Source organism: Triticum urartu, chromosome 1A, assembly GCF_056163025.1.
Source record: "Triticum urartu cultivar PI428250 chromosome 1A, HENAU_Tu73, whole genome shotgun sequence".
Classification (NCBI taxonomy): Eukaryota; Viridiplantae; Streptophyta; class Magnoliopsida; order Poales; family Poaceae; genus Triticum; species Triticum urartu.
Window position 1 is genome coordinate 151,303,413 of NC_141873.1, and position 22,905 is coordinate 151,326,317.

Below are 22,905 nucleotides of genomic sequence, written 5' to 3' on the forward strand. Positions count from 1 at the left end.
TCTTCTTCCCTTTACCCTTTTTCTTGAAACTGGTGGTCTTGTTGACCATTAACACTTGATGCTCCTTCTTGATTTCTACCTCCACAGCTTTTAGCATTGCGAAGAGCTCGGGAATCGTCTTATCCATCCCTTGCATATTATAGTTCATCACGAAGCTCTTGTAGCTTGGTGGCAGTGATTGAAGAACTCTGTCAATGACACTATCAACCGAAAGATTAACTCCCAGCTGAGTCAAGTGATTATGGTACCCAGACATTCTGAGTATATGTTCACTGACGGAACTATTCTCCTCCATCTTGCAGTTGTAGAACTTATTGGAGACTTCATATCTCTCAATCTGGGCATTTGCTTGAAATATTAACTTCAACTCCTGGAACATCTCATATGCTCCATGATGTTAAAAACATCGTTGAAGTCTCGGTTCTAAGTCGTAAAGCATGGCACACTGAACTATTGAGTAGTCATCAGCTTTCCTCTGCCAGACGTTCATAACATCTGGCGTTGCTCCTGTAGCGGGTTTGGCACCCAGCGGTGCTTCCACGACGTAATTCTTCTATGCAGCAACGAGGATAATCCTCAAGTTACGGACCCAGTCTATGTAATTGCTACCATCATCTTTCAACTTTGCTTTCTCAAGGAACGCATTAAAATTCAACGGAACAACAGCACGGGCCATCTATCTACAATAACATAGACAAGAAAAATACTACCAGGTACTAAGTTCATGATAAATTTAAGTTCAATTAATCATATTACTTAAGAACTCCCACTTAGATAGACATCCCTCTAATCATCTAAGTGATCACGTGATCCATATCAACTAAACCATAACCGATCATCACGTGAAATGGAGTAGTTTTCAATGGTGAACATCACTATGTTGATCATATCTACTATATGATTCACGCTCGACCTTTCGGTCTAAGTGTTCCGAGGCCACATCTGCATATGCTAGGCTCATCAAGTTTAACCCGAGTATGCGTGTGTAAAACTGTCTTACACCCGTTGTAGATGAACATTGAGCTTATCACACCCGATCATCACGTGGTGTCTCGGCACGACGAACTTTGGCAATGGTGCATACTCAGGGAGAACACTTTTACCTTGAAATTTAGTGAGAGATCATCTTATAATGCTACTGTCAAACAAAGCAGAATAAGATGCATAAAGGATAAACATCACATGCAATCAATATAAGTGATATGATATGGCCATCATCATCTCGTGCCTTCGATCTCCATCTCCAAAGCACCGTCATGATCACCATCGTCACCGGCGCGACACCTTGATCTCCATCGTAGCATCATTGTCGTCTCGCCAACTATTGCTTCTACGATATAACCGAGGTGGATTATGGTGGAGGGGGCACCCCACATGACTAAGAGATCAACAGATCAATTGTTGTATCTCCAAGGGGTGCCCCCTCCCCGTATATAAATGAGGGAGAGGAGGAGGGGCGGCCAAGGAGGAGGAGGCGCGCCCAAGGCGGGTAATCCTACTCCAAGTAGGATTCCCCCTCTTTCCTAGTCCTAGTAGGAGAGGGGAAGGAAGGGGAGGAGAAGAAGAAGGAAAGGGGGGCCGGCCCCTAGTCCAATTCGGTTTGGGCTAGGGGGGCTGCGCGCCCCTAGCTGGCCGCCTCTCCTCTTCCTCCACTTGGGCCCATAAGGCCCAATAACCCCCCGGGAGGTTCCGGTAACCTCCCGGTTCTCCAGTATTTATCCGATAACCCCCGGAACTCATCCGGTGTCCGAATATAACCTTCCAATATATTGATATTTACGTCTCGACCATTTTGAGACTCCTCGTTATGTCTGTGATCATATTCGGGACTCCGAACTACCTTTGGTACATCAAAACATAAAAACTCATAATACTGATCGTCACAGAACTTGAAGCGTTCGGACCCTACGGGTTCGGGAACTATGTAGACATGACCGAGACACGTCTCCGGTCAATAACCAATAGCGGAACCTGGATGCTCATATTGGTTCCTACATATTCTACGAAGATCTTTATCGGTCAAACCGCATAACAACATACGTTGTTCCCTTTGTCATCGGAGTGTTACTTTCCCGAGATTCGATCGTCGGTATCTCAATACCTAGTTCAATCTCGTTACCGGCAAGTATCTTTACTCATTACATAATGCAACATCTCGCAACTAACTCATTAGTCACATTGCTTGCAAGGCTTATAGTGAGTTGCATTACCGAGAGGGCCCAGAGATACCTCTTCGACAATCGGAGTGACAAATCCTATTCTTGATCTATGCCAACTCCACGAACACCATCGGAGACACATGTAGAGCACCTTTATAATCACCCAGTTACGTAATGCAATAACCAAAGTCACTAATAGCGGAGAACAAACGAAGAGATTATGGTAGGGTATGAAACCACCTCAAAGTTATCCTTTCTGATCGATCTATTCAAGAGTCCGTAGTAAAATGACATGAAGCTATTATTTCCGTTCAATCTGTCATAGAGTTCGTACTAGAATAACACCTTGAGACACAAATCCACCAAAACCCTAATGTCACCTAGATACTCCAATGTCACCTCAAGTATCCATGGGTATGATTATACGATATGCATCACACAATCTCAGATTCATCTATTCGACCAACACAAATAACTTCAAAGAGTGCCCCAAAGTTTCTACCGGAGAGTCAAGACGAAAACGTGTGCCAACCCCTATGCATAAGTTCACGAGGTCACGAAACTCGCAAGTTGATCAGCAAAACATACATCAAGTGGATCACATGATATCCCATTGTCAGCACAGATAAGCACGTGCAAGACATACATCAAGTGTTCTCAAATCCTTGAAGACTCAATCCGATAAGATAACTTCAAAGGGAAAACTCAATTCATCACAAGAGAGTAGAGGGGGAGAAACATCATAAGATCCAACTATAATAGCAAAGCTCGCGATACATCAAGATCGTACCACCTCAAGAACACGAGAGAGAGATCAAACACATAGCTACTGGTACATACCCTTAGCCCCGAGGGTGGACTACTCCCTCCTCGTCATGGAGAGCACGGCATGATGAAGATGGCCACCGGAGAGGGATTCCCCCCTCCGTCAGGATGCCAGAACGGGTTTAGATTGGTTTTCGGTGGCTACGAAGGCTTCTGGCGGCGGAACTCCCGATCTATTCTGTTCCCCGATGTTTCTAGGGTATATTGATATATATAGGCGAAAGAAGTCGGTCAGGGGAGCCACGAGGGGCCCACGAGGGTAGGGCGCGCCTCCCTGCCTCGTGGCCACCTCGAAGCTTCCCTGACGTCTACTCCAAGTCTTCTGGATTGCTTCTGTTCCAAAAATAACTCTCCCGAAGGTTTAATTCCGTTTGGACTCTGTTTGATATTCCTTTTCTTCGAAACATTGAAATAGGCAAGAAAAAAGGAATTTGGGCTAGGCCTCCGGTTAATAGGTTATTCCTAAAAATAATATAAAAGTGTATAATAAAGCCCATAAGAATCCAAAACAGGTAATATAATAGCATGGAACAATAAAAAATTATAGATACATTGGAGACGTATCAAGCATCCCCAAGCTTAAGTCCTGCTCGTCCTCGAGTAGGTAAATGATAAAAACAGAATTTTTGATGTGGAATGCTACCTAACATATTTATCCATGTAATTCTCTTTAATGTGGCAAGAATATTCAGATCCGAAAGATTCAAGACAAAAGTTTAATATTGACATAAAAATAATAATACTTCAAGTATACTAACTAAGGAATCATGTCTTCTCAAAATAACATGGCCAAAGAAAGTTATCCCTACAAAATCATATAGTCTGGCTATGGTTTATCTTCACCACACAAAATATTTAAATCATGCACAACCCCGATGACAAGCCAAGCAATTGTTTCATACTTTTGATGTTCTCAAACCTTTTCAATCTTCACGCAATATATGAGCGTGAGCCATGGATATAGCACTATGGTGGAATAGAATGGTGACTGTGGAGAAGACAAAAAAGGAGAAGATAGTCTCACATCAACTAGGTGTATCAACAGGCTATGGAGATGCCCGTTAATAGATATCAATGTGACTGAGTAGGGATTGGCATGCAACAGATACACTAGAGCTATAAGTATATGAAAGCTCAACGAAATAAACTAAGTGGGTGTGCATCCAACTCGCTTGCTCATGAAGACCTAGGGCATTTTGAGGAAGCCCATCATTGGAATATACAAGCCAAGTTCTATAATGAACAATTCCCACTATTATATGAAAGTGATATCATAGGAGACTCTCTATCATGAAGATCATGGTGCTACTTTGAAGCACAAGTGTGGAAAAGGATAGTAGCATTGTCCCTTCTCTCTTTTTCTCTCATTTTTTGGGGCCTTCTCCTTTTTTTGGCCTTTATTTTTTTCGTCCGGAGTCTCATCCCGACTTGTGGGGGAGTCATAGTCTCCATCATCCTTTCCTCACTTGGGACAATGCTCTAATAATGATGATCATCACACTTTATTTACTTACAACTCAAGAATTACAACTCGATACTTAGAACAAAATATGACTCTATGTGAATGCCTCCGGCGGTGTACCGGGATGTGCAATGATGCATGAGTGACAAATACGATGTCAACTACATGATCACGCAAGCAATATGACAATGATGAAGCGTGTCATAATAACGGAACGGTGGAAAGTTGCATGGCAATATATCTCGGAATGGCTATGGAAATGCCATAATAGGTAGGTATGGTGGTTGTTTTGAGGAAGGTATATGGTGGGTGTATGATACCGGCGAAAAGTGTGCGGTATTAGAGAGGCTAGCAATGGTGGAAGGATGAGAGTGCGTATAATCCATGGACTCAACATTAGTCATAAAGAACTCATATACTTGTTGCAAAAATCTACAAGTTATCAAAGCAAAGTATTACGTGCATGCTCCTAGGGGGATAGATTGGTAGGAAAAGATCATCGCTCGTCCCCGACCGCCACTCATAAGTAAGACAATCAATAAATAAATCGTGCTCTGACTTCATCACATAACAGTTCACCATACGTGCATGCTATGGGAATCACAAACTTTAACACAAGTATTTCTCAAATTCATAACCACTCAACTAGCATGACTCTAATATCACCATCTTCATATCTCAAAACAATTATCAAGCATCAAACTTCTCATAGTATTCAATGCACTTATATGAAAGTTTTTATTATGCCTAAAAGAAAATTACCATGCTGTTATAAAGACTCTCAAAATGATATAAGTGAAGCATGAGGGTCCATCTATTTCTTCAAAATAAAACCACCGCCATGCTCTAAAAAGATATAAGTGAAGCGCTAGAGCAAAAGACAAACCACTCCAAAAGATATAAGTGAAGATGAATGAGTAGTCGAATAATTATGCAACTATGTGAAGAATATCTAACATTTAAGAATTTCAGATCTTGGTATTTTATTCAAACATCAAGCAAAACAAAATAAAATGACGCTCCAAGCAAAACACATATCATGTGCTGAATAAAAATATAGCTCCAAGTAAAGTTACCGATGAACGAAGACGAAAGAGGGGATGCCTTCCGGGGCATCCCCAAGCTTAGGTTCTTGGTTGTCCTTGAATATTACCTTGGGTTGCCTTGGGAATCCCCAAGCTTGGTCTCTTTCCACTCCTTATTCCATAGTCCATCGAATCTTTACCCAAAACTTGAAAACTTCACAACACAAAACTTAACAGAAAACTCGTAAGCTCCGTTAATATAAGAAAATAAATCACCACTTAGGTAATGTTGTGAACTCATTATAAATTCATATTGGTGTAATATCTACTGTATTACAACTCATCTATGGTTCATACCCTCTGATACTACTCATAGATTCATCTAAATAAGCAAACAACACATGGAAAACAGAATCTGTCAAAAACAGAACAGTCTGTAGTAATATGGATCAAACGTATACTTATGGAACCCCAAAAATTCTAAAATAAATTTCTGGACGTGAGTAATTTATCTATTAATCATCTTCAAAAAGAATTAACTAAATAGCACTCTCCAATAAAAAATGGCAGCAAATCTCGTGAGCGCTAAAGTTTCTGTTTTTTTACAGCATGATTGCAAAGACTTTCCCCAAGTCTTCCCAAAGGTTCTACTTGGCACAAACACTAATTAAAAGCATAAAAACTCAATCATAACAGAGGCTATATAAATTATTTATCACTAAACATGAACAAAAAGCAAGGAACAAAAATAAAATTGGGTTACCTCCCAACAAGCGCTAACGTTTAACGCCCTTAGCTAGGCATGATGATTTCAATGATGGTCACATAAAAGGTAAGAATTGAAACATAAAGAGAGAATCATGAAGAATATTACTAGCACATTTAAGTCTAACCCACTTCCTATGCATAGGGACTTTGTGAGCAAACAACTTATGGGAACAATAATTAACTTGCATAGGAAGGTAAAACAAGGATAACTTCAAGATTTTAAGCACATAGAGAGGAAACTTGATATTATTGCAATATGTAGAAGCGTATGTTCCTCTCTCATAATAATTTTCAGTAGCATCATGAATGAATTCAACAATATAACCATCACATATAGCATTCTTTTCATTATCTACAAGCATAGAATTTTTACTACTCTCCACATAAGCAAAATTCTTCTCATTCGGAAGTGGGAGTATCATAAGAAACTCGAATACTATAAATTGTTTCCACATTAAAAGAGTAATGTTCAGAAAAAGGGTAATCATAATAATGACAAGTTTTATAAATATAATCATCACTACTTTTTATAGCATAAGTGTCATCACAATAATCATCATAGGTAGCAACTTTGTTCTCATCATAATCAATTGAAACCTCTTCCAAGATAGTGGAATCATTACTAAATAAATTCATGACCTCTACAAATCCACTTTCATAATTATCACAATAAGATTCAACATCCTCCAAAATAGTGGGATTACTACTTCCTAAAGTTGACACTCTTCCAAACCCACTTTCATCAATATAATCATCATAAGTAGGAGGCATGCTATCATCATAACAAATTTGCATATCAAAACTTGGGAGGCTAGAAATATCATCTTCATTAAACATAGCATCCCCGAGCTTGGGACAAACATTAGTTGCAGCAATATATTCTCAAACATGTCATTCTCATCAAACATAGCATCCCCAAGCTTGGTCCTTTTCATATCATAAGCATAATCACTCTCATCATTAATAGTATGGATAGCACCAATAGTATAACAATTATCATTATCACAATGAGTAATAGGAGCAACATCATTTGGGAGGGATACATTTTTACCTTTGCTTCTCCGTATTTTCTTTTTCTTCTTCACATCATGTGTGGGTTCAATCCTCTTTTCGGAGCTCCTTATTGATGAGATTGGTTGAATAGAAGGCTCCTCCTCGTTACCTGATTCATCATGAGAAATAATAGGAGGATATTGGGAAGCCTCTTCCCTTTCATTAGTATTCTCTTCATCCTCTATTTGTTTTTTTCTTTATGTAATTGGCAATATAAGGATTTTCAATGCAATTCACCGCACAATACATATAAATTTCCTCTAGATCAAAATTAAGAACTCTATCAAGGGCAAATTCTGGAATAACCTTAGATATACGTTTCATTTCTTCATAACCCAAGAGCAAACTAAGTTCATTATGATGTGTAAGGGAAATCAAGTCATCACAATTTTTGGATACGATACGATCATGAAACCATTTGCATTGGGTACTGAAATGATCACGTTCATTGCAAAGTTCACAAGTACGGCTAAGAAAGTTTAAATTTTCAGCACAAACATCTAGGCTTTCTTGCAACCATTTAGTTTCCAAATACTTATGCCTCTTGCAGAATCTATCTTCCCTGTTTGGTATGTACTTGCAAACTCTATGCACTCCACAAAAATCGATATGCTTATAAGAGATATTTTCATAATGACTAGTCCAATCATCATTAGTACTATGGATATTCAAAGAGTTCATACTAATAACATTGCAATCATGCTCATCATTCAAAGATTTAGTGCCAAACATTTTATAGACTTCTTCTTCTAGCACTTGAGCACAATTTTCCTTTCCATCATTCTCACGAAATATATTAAAAAGATGAAGCGTGTGAGGCAAACTCAATTCCATTTTTTGTAGTTTTATTTTATAAACTAAACTAGTGCTAAAACAAGAAACAAAAAGATTCGATTGCAAGATCTAAAGATATACCTTCAAGCGCTAACCTCCCCGGCAACGGTGCCAGAAAAGAGCTTGATGTCTACTACACAGCCTTCTTCTTGTAGACGTTGTTGGGCCTCTAAGTGCAGAGGTTTGTAGGACAGTAGCAAATTTCCCTCAAGTGGATGATCTAAGGTCTATCAATTTGTGGGAGGCGTAAGATGAAGATGGTCTCTCTCAAACAACACTGCAACCAAATAACAAAGAGTCTCTTGTGTCCCCAACACACCTAATACAATGATTAATTGTATAGGTGCACTAGTTCGGCGAAGATATGGTGATACAAGTGCAATATGGATAGTAGATATAGGTTTTTGTAATCTGAAAATATAAAAACAGCAAGGTAACTAATGATAAAAGTGAGTGAAAATGGTATTGCAATACGTGGAAACAAGGCCTAGGGTTCATACTTTCACTAGTGCAAGTCCTCTCAACAATAATAACATAATTGGATCATATAACTATCCCTCAACATGCAACAAAGAGTCACTCCAAAGTCACTAATAGCGAGAACAAACGAAGAGATTATGGTAGGGTACAAAACCACCTCAAAGTTATCCTTTCTGATCGATCTATTCAAGAGTCCGTAGTAAAATAACATGAAGCTATTCTTTCCATTCAATCTATTATAGAGTTCATACTAGAATAACACCTTAAGACACAAATCAACCAAAACCCTAATGTCACCTAGATACTCCAATGTCACCTCAAGTATCCATGGGTATGATTATACGATATGCATCACACAATCTCAGATTCATCTATTCAACCAACACAAAGAACTTCAAAGAGTGCCCCAAAGTTTCTACCGAAGAGTCAAGACAAAAACCTGTGCCAACCCCTATGCATAAGTTCACGAGGTCACGGAACTTGCAAGTTAATCACCAAAACATACATCAAGTGGATCACATGATATCCCATTGTCACCACAGATAAGCACGTGCAAGACATACATCAAGTGTTCTCAAATCCTTAAAGACTCAATCCGATAAGATAACTTCAAAGGGAAAACTCCATTCATCACAAGAGAGTAGAGGGGGAGAAACATCATAAGATCCAACTATAATAGCAAAGCTCGCGATACATCAAGATCGTACTACCTCAAGAACACGAGAGAGAGAGAGAGAGAGATCAAACACATAGCTACCGGTACATACCCTCAGCCCCGAGGATGGACTACTCCCTCCTCGTCATGGAGAGCACGGGATGATGAAGATGGCCACCGGAGAGGGATTCTCCCCTCCGGCAGGGTGCCGGAACGGGTCTAGATTGGTTTTCGGTGGCTACGGAGGCTTCTGGCGGCGAAACTCCTGACATATTCTGTTCCCCGATGTTTCTAGGGTATATTGATATATATAGGCCAAAGAAGTCGGTCAGGGGAGCCATGAGGGGCCCACGAGGGTCGGGGCGCGCCTCCCTGCCTCGTGGCCACCTCGAAGCTTCCCTGACGTCTACTCCAAGTCTTCTGGATTATTTCCGTTCCAGAAATAACTCTCCCGAAGGTTTAATTCCGTTTGGACTCCGTTTGATATTCCTTTTCTTCGAAACACTGAAATAGGCAAGAAAACAAGAATTTGGGCTGGGCCTCCGGTTAATAGGTTAGTCCCAAAAATAATATAAAAGTGTATAATAAAGCTCATAAACATCCAAAACAGGTAATATAATAGCGTGGAACAATCAAAAATTATAGATACGTTGGAGACATATCAATAGACACAATGAACTTCAGAAAGACTTGATGGGGTGTACTGGAAATGGCATAGCGAAAGAATTGCCTAGTTTCATTATTTATTTGTCTTATTGTGCAAGAACTTTGTTGTATTTTTGTTGCATTTGATGTTGTTGATTTGATGAATTATGTAATAATTTGATATTGTGGACAGGTGAAAATTTAAAGTTTTAATTCAGGATATTTTTATTTCAAATTGTGCAGTTGTACAGTGGTCGTACACAGCCGCGCGGCTATCAGCCAGTTTTACATCTTCACATTGGCATCATCTATTGGAGTTGGACTACTACATCACCAATATACACCATCTGTTGGAGTTGGGTAATTTTTGGAGATGTGAAAAGCACTTTTTAGTGATGTAAATTATATAACACCTAGTTTTACATCTCCAAATTTGCATCATCTATTGGAGATTCTCTTAGGGCATTTCTAATGAATGCCTATCAAAATGGATACCTTAAATGTTTACAGACATGTCAAAATGTTGTTCGTGCACATTTACTGATGCCAATTGACATACTGCAAACCTTGGTTATGCTATTTTGCTATGTGTGTTTTAAACTAATCATTATCGATGGAGTCTCCTGCGATATATCAGGTTGTGGTGTCCCTGGATCTCGAAGATGGACGAGGTTCTTTCTTTTGGGAGGACAAATGAGTTAATTGATTGAGGATTCAACAGATTGCGCCAAAATGGTATGATCGTGTCCTGTCGGATTTCGGGTTCCGGCAAAACCCTTGAGGTTCGAACACTGGGGTGCGCACGAAGATCTCTTCTCCCTCTAGCTCACGCCCTCACCGCAATCTCAAGGCTCAGCGCGTCGAACTTGCAGAACAAAGGGACACAAGATTTATACTGGTTCGGGCCACCGATGTGGTGTAATACCCTACTCCAGTGTGGTGTGGTGGATTGTCTCTTGGGCTGAGGATGAACAGTTACAAGGGATGAATAGCCTCCTGAGGAGAGTTCTTGTGATTGGTGAGTTTTTGTGGTGACCTTGGTGGAATGGATCCGGTCCAAGATGATATGCCTCCCTACGCTGGTGGCTAGTCCTATATATAGAGGCCCGGGTCCTCTTCCCAAATATTAAGCGGGAAGGTCCCACAACGGCCAATGTGAAGGGGGACAGCTAGTACAAGCTATCCTGACAAAAGGTGGTCTTCGCCTGCCAAGGCTCTGGTGGTGACGCCGTCCTGGGCTCCACGATGACCTCCATCCTGCCGTCCTACTGGTCATGGTCTCGTTGAACCGATATGGAAACCTTTGCCTGCTACCTCGGGACTCCTCGCCTGCGCTTGCCTCTTTAGCACCAAAGAGGAAACAAGTACACTATGCGCGCTGGCGCCCGCCTGGTGCCCGCCTGGCCTTGGTCGTCATGGCTTGCGTCATATATAGGAACCTCGCGAGGTGCCCCTTGCCTTGATTTCTCCGCCCCTCGCGAGCCAGCCTGGTGAGGCCGCCCCCGAGGAGGTCTTGCGTCGTCTACCTCGCGAGGCTCGGCCCCTCGCGAGGGTCTTGAGTGTTTGCTGGTGAAGATGGGCTATACGGGGCCGCTGAGGAGCCACGCCGTGGGCCACAGGCAGGAAAGTCTCGGGACCCCCGTTCCCAGGACGCCGACAGTAGCCCCCGGGCCCAAGGCGCGCTCAGACTTGGCTTCGAGGTGAAGCCAAAGGGCAAGTGCGGAGCGCCGCGGGCCCCAACAGCCTGCGGCCTTGGTTGACGCATGGCGATTGATGGGACGTTGGTGGCCCCATTTCCCCACGCAGCCTTGATATCTGCCTAGCTTGGCGGCCACCATGACTTACACAGTTATTCCTTCGCTGCTGGCGACACGCTTCTCCAATTCTTCTGCCTTCCAAAACAACAAACTCCTCTCCCAACTTAACCTGAGCTTGGCCCTCCCCATTTTCATGGCGCCGAGCCGAACGGGGAAGGGGAAGAAGAAGTCCCAGTCTTTAGCCGAGCCACCTCCGGGCATTAAACCCGTCGTTGGTCGGTTGTTGGTGCTCAACGAGGAAGCCATGGACAAGGTCCGCTCAGCGCTCGCCACCGGCTTCAACGAATGGGGGAAGATGGTGGCCTGGCCGGCATCCCGCGCCTCTGTTGATAGGACAGCAACCGAGGTCCAATTCTCCATTGAAGCCCTGTGGGCTGGCCTGGTTCCTCCCTTTTCCACCTTCTTCAACGCCATGCTTTCCTACTATCAGATCCATATGCTGCACCTAGATCCCCAATCCGTTTCCCTTCTTGCCATTTTCGCCTTCGTCTGCGAGGCCATGGTGGGCATTGCTCCTTCCGTGGCCCTACTGTGCCATTTCTTCTCGCTGCACCTGACCGATCCTCAACAATGCTCGGGATGCCTAAGCTTCCAGGCCGTGGCTGCGACAGCAGGCTCGGGGATTGACTTTGAGCTCCCACCATCTATGAGCGGCTTTCAGACACGCTGGGTGTTCGTGGATGTCAGTGTGCTCAACCCCCTGCTTTCGCCCCCTTTGGTGCCCGCCGTTCCTAGCTCCGGCTGGGGCCACGAGAAGCTCGCGGACCCCCGCCTTGCCTTCGTCTGGCTCCGGTTGAAGAGGCTGAAAGATCTCGGCATGACTGCGCCCATGGTGATGAAGGAGTTCCTCCGACGCCACGTCGCCCCACTCCAGTGCCATTCCCAGCTGATGTGGGCCCTGTCCGACGGCCAGGATCGCATGAGGCTTCGGGAGTCGGGGCTTCCGCTCGAGGCGCGAAGAATGGTGCTCGAGGTCCTGACGGGCGACCCCTCGCCAGCCGATATGCCGTAGGAGGGCTGTCTTTTGTACTTCTACTCGAAAAGGGTGGAGTTCACGGGGCAGATGCCCCCTTCGATGAATGGGTGCTGCGTCCAGTCGGCCTTGAAGGGCCCCGCGAGAACCCTGTCTCCGTGGTTCCCCTCCTTGCCGCCAGCGCCAAACTTACCCCAAGAGTGGATGCAGGGGGCGAGCACCGCTAGAGGCCGGAGGCGCGGGTGCTAAGGCATCGGCACCGCTCGAGGCTCCTGAGGTGCCACCCCCGGGATCCCGCGACTCTTGCCCTGGGGTGACAGCTGAGGGGGCGACGCAATCCGCTGCTCCTAAGGCCGAAGCTTCCGAGGTCTCAGCAGGTCATCATGAGGCGGAGCCAGTGGTCTCCCCTCAGCCCAGCACTCCCGAGGTCGTCTCCTCAGGTGCCCCACCAGCCGCGCCCTGCGCTGGTGGCTGCGTCCAAGGCTTCGGCAGGCTCCGTCTGGATTTTGATGTGCTCCGCAAGAGGAAAGAGTCTCCAAGCTGCAGCAGTGATGCCTTCCGGCCGTTGAAGCAGAGGAAGTATATCACCATAGACGAGTGAGTACCTTATCTTTGTAATTTCTCGAGTGCTGCTTCTCCTCCTGACTGTGGCTCCTCAGGGTCCCTTCTGCTAAGGCGGCGAAGTCTCCCGGGAAGCAACCATCTCCTGCCTCGAATTCCCTGTTGGCCTTGAGCGCCCCAAGCCAGCATGCCGCACCCGGCACGAGGTTGGCCGGAGAGGCAAACACGCTAGCCTGACGCCTTGAGCCCGCGCCTTTGCCGTCTCTCCTTCGTGGCCTTGCCTGGGGTGCGGCAAGTGTGCCAAGGGTTTCTCCTCTGGTTGTGGACGGCAGCGGGGTGACCTCGATCCTGGCTTCTTCTTCAAGCAACGGGCCTCAAGCCATGCGAGCCCCTGCTGAAGCCCAGTCGGCGGCCCGGGAGGCGCCAGCCCCCAGCCCCCCTGCCAAAAGGGGGTGAGCCGCTTCGAATCCCATCGACTACCCCCGCTGCAGGGGACGAACCCGGTTGCGCGCTTAAGTTGGCGCACGAGCGGAGTGTCATCCGCCACGAGCTCTTTCAGGAGGCAATGGGCGCAATGAGCTGGCTCGGCGGAGAACTCGGGGGCGTCGACGCTCGCCTTGAAGCCGAAGGCCTCCGGCTGGTGGAGTGGCATCAACTGAAGGTGGCTATCAACCTCGGGCGCCTCCAGCGCGAGCACGCCAATGCAAAGGCCGAGGCATCCCTAGCAACCTCGCGAGAGGCCAGCACCCGGGCCTTGGAGGAGGCCAGGGAGGCGGACAATCACCACGCGGCCGCCGAGGAGCGCAGGCGGGAGCTGCAGGCCTTGAACGCCTCCCTGGAGCAGCAGGTGGAGGCGCACAGAGTTGCCTGGCGTCGATGAAGGGTGCTCTGTCCGACGAGGAGGAGATCTTGAGGCGCGAGGAAGCACTATTGCTGGAGGCCACGGAGCGCAGCCTTGAGCTTGAGTAGTTGGAGACGAGGGAGCGCCAAGTTGCCCAAGCAGAGGATGTTGTCGGCGCACGTGAGGCCAGGTCCCATGAGGAGGTCGACCGCAGGGTGGCTGAGGCTCGCGCGGATCTTGCTGGCAGGTACGACCTGAAGCTAAAGCTCGTGGAAGCTGAAGGTGTGGGCAGGACTGCTGCCCCAAGGTCAGGGCTGGCTGAGGTGGAACAGCGCGAGAAAGCCGCCGCAGCCGCCCTGATCTCGGTGCAGGCCGAGCTGGCCTCCGCCCGTGACGAGCTGCTCTCTCTTCAGCAGCGGGTTGCCAGCGCCGAGTCCTTCGCGCAGCAAAGCAGGGAGGAGGCACTTCGCCGGCAGATGCTACTGCGCGAGCACACTCCCATGCTTCGGGACCTCAGGACGAAGGCCAACCAGGCGCTTGGTGCCATCTGCAATGAGCATGCCCCTCATCCCCACGCCGAGGATTACGCCAGCCATCTTCGCTTCTTCACTAATGTTGTTACGTGCCTGGAGAGCCGTGCTGAGAGGGCTCGCGAGCTTGTGGACGAAAAGAGCCAAGGCCTTCTCGGGCGCGCATTCTCCCTTGTCTTCAGCCATCTCCTGAACACCAATCCTGACTTTAATTTTGCCTCCGCCATTGCCCTAGTGCTCGCGGTCATCCGGGGCAACCTCGCGCACTGGGTGGACGACAATGTGGACGCTCTGGTTAGGGCCTTTGCTTCTAATGATGACGTTGTTGCTGTGGTGGTCGTCGCGGATGAGGGAGACGTGGTTGATGGTGGCGTAGCTGATGGCAGTGTGGCTGATGGCAGTGTGGCTGATGGCAGTGAAGATAGCGACAGCGATGGCACTCGCAGCCTGTCCGGAAGCTATTCGGGGGACGAGGCGAGCGATATGTCCGGCTGAGCCCTCGCTCCTTTTTTTTGAACCTGCACGCAAAAGCTTGGGTACGGCCCCTCACGATGTAAGAGCATTTTAGAGAGGGGAAGCCCCTCATGTAAATAGACTACCACTTCATTCCTTAGGCTAGGCTTAAATCGTGCTTTTGGGTGCTCGCGACTCCCCTTGCGGGCTTAATGCCGTAACTTACTTTGGTTTAGCCGGGCTTCAAACTGGTTTGGCGGTTGTGGACGTGCATTCCTTCTGAGAGGAGCCCCTCACGAGCTCGCGAGGTTTTGGTTTCCTGAGAGGTCCGCCGGTCCACCCGAGAGGGTCTCGCGAGAAGCGAGCGCCAGTAACGGCAAGGTGTGTGCGCATCGCGCGTATCCTGCTGCCAGCCCCCGCTCGCGAGGACTTTCCGCTTTTTACAATCATTAGCAGCATTCTAAGATAATAAAGTTCACCAACAGAAGGATGCACATAGTAAATCCTACCAATTCTTTTGCCAAGTTTTCTTTTCATCCATACCTTACTCTGTGCATTCCAAGACCATTTTGTGGGAAAATCACATTATGTTAAAGACCTGGCACTTTTGTATCTAGCATTAGCAACAAACCATTCTGTTAACATGGTTTTGTGCAGCAAAGAATTGTTAACAATAGCCTTAAGGTTGGCCCTTGCACGAAATCGCACAATATGTTTATTTGGTAAATGAACAGCAAGTCTTTCTACAGAAGGTTCTTTACTGTGTATGTCATACCCATAACACCTCCAAAATGAATCATGGGCACATACATATCGACACGCTCTATACTCTTCAATTTCATCCACCCCATTATCATTTGGATCCTCAGAATTTTTTATCCTATTAAACAGAGTTTTTGACATGTCAGGGCCCTTGGTAACATACTTATACAGATATTTTAAGACATGTGTTTTGTTACACCACTCAACATTTAAATGAGCTTGATATTTCTTTAGCATTGCCATGTTATAAGGCACAACATGCCTATTATCAAGCCTAGTCTTGTTTTTCATGATAAAACGGCCATTATTTGGACGCCTGTAGACAGGAAAGCCTACTTCATCAATCGATGTTTCTTCCACATGGCCCATGCATCATGAACTCAGCAACGAGGGCATATCCAAGAGGATCTCCCACGGGATCAGGAATTTGTGCACACACAAACGAATCAATCAAAGAAGGGCTAACCTCACCCCGCTTCTCTTTGTCTTGCCAAGTAAGTATATGCGCGTGCGGTAAGCCCCCTTTTTGAAATTCCACGGTGTGCAAAACTGGGAGAAGGTAGTCAAGTTAAACCCAAAAAAATCTCCACAGAGAAAGTAAGCAACAGGTTGCATTACTTGCGACCACTTTGCCGAAGGTACTCATTAAGTTTCATGTGGTACACCCTAACAGTAATATCAGCCCTATTGTGTGGTCTCTGGCCAGGTTCAACAGAAAGAGCTTCCGTTATCTCAGGCCACTTAGGATTACATGCGAAAGTAGTAAAAAGCTCAGGACAACCATGCACACGGGCGATAGCCACTACATCCTGAAAATTTTCGATCATATAACGGCGTCCACCAGTAAAAGAAGAGGGCAATATTTTTTTACCAACTGAACTTCCATCTATGCGGCCCGCTCCAACCGCATCTACAAGCCCTTGTAAATTCTCAGCTCTCAGATCATCGTTGCATAGCAAAATAAAATGTAGCCTAGACTCATCTGTGCATACACGAGAATCTACAACTGCCTGATCAGACAACAGACCACAAGACAAACAAGGGTTATGCTGGCCTTCTTTATAGTGTGAACAAAAACAATAAAAATCCTGCATGGTCATTTTCTCTCTTTTGTTGGAACCTTCGTGATCTACCGCTATGTATTTCACACCAAGCTGAAATCCACGCTCACCGAACGGAAAGAGTAGAGGGTATTGTAAAGCCATATAAGCAGGATGTAAAGACGAAATTTGCTGCAAATGTGTTCCCCTACCATGTATTATTATATCACGGCTAGGAGTTTCCAATGTTAATTCACCAACAACTAAGCATGCAAGCTCATCCGTGGAAGGAAGATTAAACTGAGGGCCATCATCTTTGCCAGGAGCAACTATACGAATAGAAATTTCAGCAAATTCATCTCAGCCAAGATCTCCTCAGCGATGCGGAATTTTTTTACAAGAGAATTGTGCTCATCAAGCATGAGCTTCAGACCATTAACAATATCCTTATCTAACCCACCCAGAATTCTATCTTCCTTGTTTAAAGCCTGAATTCGATTATCAATCTCATTTCCACCATGAAACACATACAGCTCTGCAAATTTTGGAGCATTCCCTTCCTGTGGCAAAAGAGATCCCATCCGATGACATATACCGCCGGAGATTTTAAAAATGTTTGGACCACCACCATTATTTACTGAACGATCTATTTTCGCCCCCATGGAAGTAAAAGCAAACAAACAGTTATATCGTCGTATTTTTCAATGAATTCCTTGCTCTGTGGGGGTCCATCAAATTTTAGAAGGTCAACAAGAAATGGAGGCGGTTTTTTGAAAGGCTCAACAAATACTTTCCCACCCTTGCAGCAGAGGTTGTAGACAACCCGCCTTTTGCTTACTGCAGATTCAGACTTCGCCCTCTCCTGATACTAGAAGCTCGACTTACAACGGGAATACTTATATGCTGGGCCTCCATAGAAAGACCTGCCTACATAACCAGCTATGGAACAAGTACGTCCTTAGATCAAATCATACGACAATAGACTCTGGTAAGACAGAGGCAGCGCAAACAAGATATCGCATGTATTACCTTTAAAGATAGCAACCTCCTCATCGGTGAAACCAACCTACAAAGGATCTAAGGGAGAAGTAAACGGTGCATATGTACGAAATACAGCAATCCAAAAGCTCACACGGCGTCATAAACATAAGACAAGTCTAAGGAAGTAAAGAGTAAAGGAACTAAATAAGCACCTAGCACACGACCACCAAACCATCTATCGTGTATGAGCTTGCGTTTCTTTCGATTCGCAGCAGTAACCTCAGAGGTAAGAACAGGGAAGAAACCATCGTCTATAGTAATAACACGAAAACAAAGGCATTAATAAGGTAACATAAAAAGGGACTACCGAGAAGTGACAAGAAGGGTCATACATTTTCTCTTGGGAAGGCCTGAAGCAATATATCCAACAAACGCCGATGAGATAAGATTTTTACGATGAGAGGGACGAGGAAGAGACACAAGAGGCACCCCAGCAGCCACCCTACGGGGGCGACGGACAACAGGAGGGCTATCCGTAGGATTCTTATGAAGAGAGGCACAAGGAAGAGGCACAAGAGCCACCCCAGCAGCGGCCCTGCGGCGGCGAGAAACAACAGGAGGGCTATCCATAGTGTATACGGTAGAACATAGGCGTGAGGGAGGTCATAGCAAAATCACTGGACTACAAATCCTACATCATAGCACAAACATCACTGGAATGTCAAGAAAGCACCCAAACAAACTAGAGAAATCTAAAGATGGACATGCCGGAGCATAAAACATTGACTAAAGCAAGGAACTACCATACTCAACGCAGCAGCACTAAAACCTTTTGAAATCCTGAAAGTAAGAAACAAATCTAAAAGAACAGAACCCAAATAAAAGGGATAAAATAATATAAAGAGGGCACTGGAAATGCTTTACCACCAACCACTTTCATCCCTGTACACGAAAGGGAAGAAATAACCAACGAAGGAAACCCGAACTAAAAAGGCATCAAAACACCCTCAAATGGATCCAACAAGAAGCTAAGCATCTAACAGCAAAACAAAAGAAATGGGACAAACCAAAACACTACAAAAACAAGGTTGAGATAGCAAGAGCCAAGGCCTATTCAGTCTGCTTTCCACAAGCCCAAAGAGAAACAAAACTAACAGCCCACCTACACTAATAGCCCACCTAAAATCCTGGCAGGAATCAAAGTGTGTTCACTTTGTCTGCTGCAAGCCCAAAAAGAAGCAAAGAGAAGAGCCTACCGAAAACTTTTTTACACGGAGAAGCGACGCAGGGAGCAAGAGAATACTTGGTACAGAGAACAGCACACCCGACTACGCAATAATCTCACTATAAACCACATCTCGTTATACAAAGCTCTCAAACAGTAAGCAGCCTAGTTTCAGTACAAGAATCAATTACAAAATCTACACATTACGCATGGATGCCATAAGCTGAGAGCACGATAAATTCCAATCTAACGTTCCCCGCTCAACAGGAGGCGAGGTAAATAACCCTGGCCCTACAGAAACCTCTCTCTCCAATCTCCCGGCGTGCCGAGCAGCATGCACAGCGACAAGAACAGCAGAACGCATGGATTCCCTATACGCCATCATGCATTCATAGTTGTAGTCTCAATTGATGGCCTGCACAGCAGCGTGATCGTAAGCGCCAACGCAGCCACGCCAGGCTGTGCTCCAAAAGAACTGCCTCCGTGACACCGCGCCGACGCCTTCCAAAGGAAGCTCAAGCTCTACCCCAGCCAAAACAGAGCCGTCCTCAGTCACCTCATACAAGTAAAACAAGGTCGGCAAAGCACAACGAGCTGCAAGAGTCTCTAAAACAGGAACGACGAAGTAAACAACAACACACATCCTGGAGAGCATCGCAACAAAATGATAAGAAAAAAAAACACAACCACAACCCACGAAGATAATCCGCAGGAACAAAACAAGTGTAAATAAACATAGACACATATTACACATATATGCAATACATATATTCTACAGGGAAGAAACAAACCTTGATAGGAGCACTAAGCACAGTACAGGGCAGGATCGAGCCAAGATGATATTCTGGACCTGGTAGACCTGTTTGCAGACAAGGCCAAAAGACAACCAAAAAGAATATCAGGTCAACAATCAGGTAAACGTCATACAAAATCTGCAAAGGAGATTTCTGAAGAAGAAAAGAACAACGTCTAAACCCATAAAGCAGTAGAAACAAAATAATACAGAAAGTAAGAACGTGTAAACCTAGAAAGTAATTACAAATATACAGAAAAGAAATAACAATATCCAATGTAAAAAAGAGCACTACTTCTTCCTTTCTAGGTGAATAAGGCACCCGATACTGTCATCAGTTTAGACGACTTGCATGAAGGCTAATATTTTTCTATTTACAAGAACCTACTTGAAAAAAGGCACACACAAAGATCTATAAAAAGAAGTCTGCTAACAGAAAGGAACACCAAAAGGTACCATAGAAGACCTAAAAGGCGTAAGAGCGCGAGAGACAAACCTCTGCTAAGAATGAGTAGCAGCAGACGGTCGATGAACGGTGGAAGAAGGACGCACAGTTGAGCACCAGCAGACCACGTTCAGTAAAACCTGAGAGCACCGGCGAGTTAGGAATTTCATCAAACATGTAAGCCGCAAGGCAAGAAATGCAAGCAGAGGAAACGAAAATACACCGGAAGAAAAAGCAAAGAGGGGCACCTACTCAAGAATCAATACCACGTCAAGAAAACAGAGGGCAACCTAGATCTGCAGGAAAGGAAAAAAGGAAGGTTTAGAACGGAGGAGATCGAACCGTGGACGAACCGAACAACAAGGTGGACGATCTAACCTCAGCCATACGCATGATCGACGGCGAAGGTCATCGTGAAAGCAAGCAGATTGGGGCGGAAGAAGGCGATGCGAGCAGAACACGCGGGAACAGTGGGTCGAAAAGGGGAAAGTGAACGGGAGAGAGAGGAAAGAAGCCGGGTCGAGAAGAGTTAATTGCAGGGAACTACCACACTTCGGCACGTAATCAGTACCATTAGTCATTTTTTTGGTCATGCAGTACCAACTCTAAGCCTAAGTGTTGTAAAACGATCTGACAGCCATATAAGTGCGTATTGACCACGCATCTGACCGCTGGGACCCGTGTGTCAGGGATTGACGTGGCATGCTCTTTTACAAAAACAACCCTTACTTTTTATTTAATCACACATATATCCTTTATTTTTTCAAAAAAAGGTCTTGCCACAAGAACCCTTTTTTCAAAAATAAGGCAACGCGCTCGCATGGATTCGAACCCGCAAGGTGCCGTTAGAAGAGAACGCTCGCTGCCGCTGCGCCGCTGCTCCTTCTCGCCTAAACTGCACACGCAGGTCTAGTTATACTTTGTGCCATTCGTTTTTTTTACAAAGTAGAAAATCGCGCGACCGCCGAATCGATCCCGCCGAGTCGTTCGCCGTGCACGCTTGCTGCCTCTGCCACACGCCATCCTATGCGTCAACTAGTGGCTGCCTCAACTAGTACATGTATACTATGCAAAAAAAGAAAAAAAAACTAGTACGTGCATACGTCTTTAAACTCCGAGCCGTTCCGGTTTTTATGCGATACTAAAGAGTATTATATGTCCATCGCGTCGTACAATTAAAAAAATGTTTGCCGCATCGTTTAATATGTATATTGAACATTTTTAAATATGCAATGATCTTATTTAAATATACGATGTCATATTATAAAAACTTAATCGTGTATATATTGAACATTTTATAATATACGATGTCTATATATATGTGTGTGTATGATTTTTATCAATATACATACACTACATTCGGTCTGAAGAATAAACCTGCTAGTCTCTGCATTATCTTTGGGTTGAGTTCAAAAGTTTTAAAATTACTTTGAAAGGTAAATAAAGTGTTTGTGCATTTAAAATAATGTTCAGAACATTTTTGGGAAAAGTTGAGCACGTATTTAAAATTATAGTATTTTATAAAATGTTCAGCATGCATTATAAAATTTATTACGATTACACAATAATTTTTAGTACATGTTATCAAATTTTTGAGTAACTGTACATTAAAGAAATACATGTTATCACATATTTTTTTTAAATGTTGGCCTCACTAGGCCACGGTTGGGCCATGCTGCAGCCCATGCAACGCTGGCTCGTTTAGCTCGAGCGGATCGGGGATTCAGGGACGAGGGACACGGGCGGCGGCGTTTGAATCCAGCGATGGTTCCGGCCACCGTGCCGCCGCATCGCCCGACCGCGCTGCCGCACCGCCCGACCGGGCCGCCCTTAGCCCTCGTCACCTAACACGAGCCGCTGCACCGGCGAGCCAGCCGCCGCTCTGCTGCTCCGGCGAGCCAGCGACGGGGCTCCGGCGAGGGGAGGCCAGCGAGGTCGAGGCGGCGGGGCTTTGAGCGATTAAATTTACAACAAAGGTGTTTTCTGCAAAAAAACATACCAGATTTGACTTCTGACATATAGGTCCCAGCGGTCAGATACACTGTCAATACGCGTTTATACATGGGTTAGATCGTTTTGCAACATTTAAGCTTAGAGTTGATACTGCATGGCAAAAAAAATGACTAATGATACTGATTCGTTAACTCGTCCAGAGACAAGGAGGCTGGTGCCGACGTGCGAGGGGCAGATATTTTCACCGCACCGAATCGAAATCAAGGAGCCACTTGGAGCAGGGTAACTCGGTGCAGCGAACATACGGACCCACACGCACACGGCCCCAGTTGTCATCGACCAATCCAGCCAAAGAGGAAGTGAAAACGGCAGGAGGAGACATCCAACGGTCAGGGTGAATCCAAATTTACTATTTACCCACTGTTTCTACCACAATCAATGGCCAGGATAAGCTGCCTTAAGCGCCTCACCATGTGCCCTGGATGGCCAGGTAGCGTCCTATCATTTATAGGAGTAATTTCCCACTTCAACCAATGCTCCCAAAATTCAGTACTACTTTCAGATTCATTTATGATTTCTTTCAGATTTATGATTCATCACATAGGTCTTGTCATGTACAACAACT

The 22,905-nt window shown here is 45.2% G+C and overlaps 1 long non-coding RNA gene across 6 annotated transcripts; it reads right to left on the minus strand.

Moving 5' to 3' along the window:
• Positions 1-9,210: 9,210 nt before the first annotated feature.
• On the minus strand, positions 9,211-20,874 carry LOC125552705 (uncharacterized). 6 transcript variants are annotated; one of them, XR_015599389.1, is made up of 6 exons: positions 20,706-20,874; positions 20,580-20,623; positions 20,379-20,467; positions 19,881-19,948; positions 16,310-16,392; positions 9,211-9,765 (listed from the first exon to the last, which is right to left on the minus strand). It is a non-coding gene; the product is annotated as an uncharacterized LOC125552705 (long non-coding RNA). The 6 variants fall into 6 exon arrangements; XR_015599390.1 differs by lacking the exon at positions 9,211-9,765 and adding an exon at positions 15,918-15,961; XR_007303752.2 differs by lacking the exon at positions 9,211-9,765 and having other exon boundaries at positions 15,918-16,392; positions 20,706-20,868.
• Positions 20,875-22,905: the final 2,031 nt, after the last annotated feature.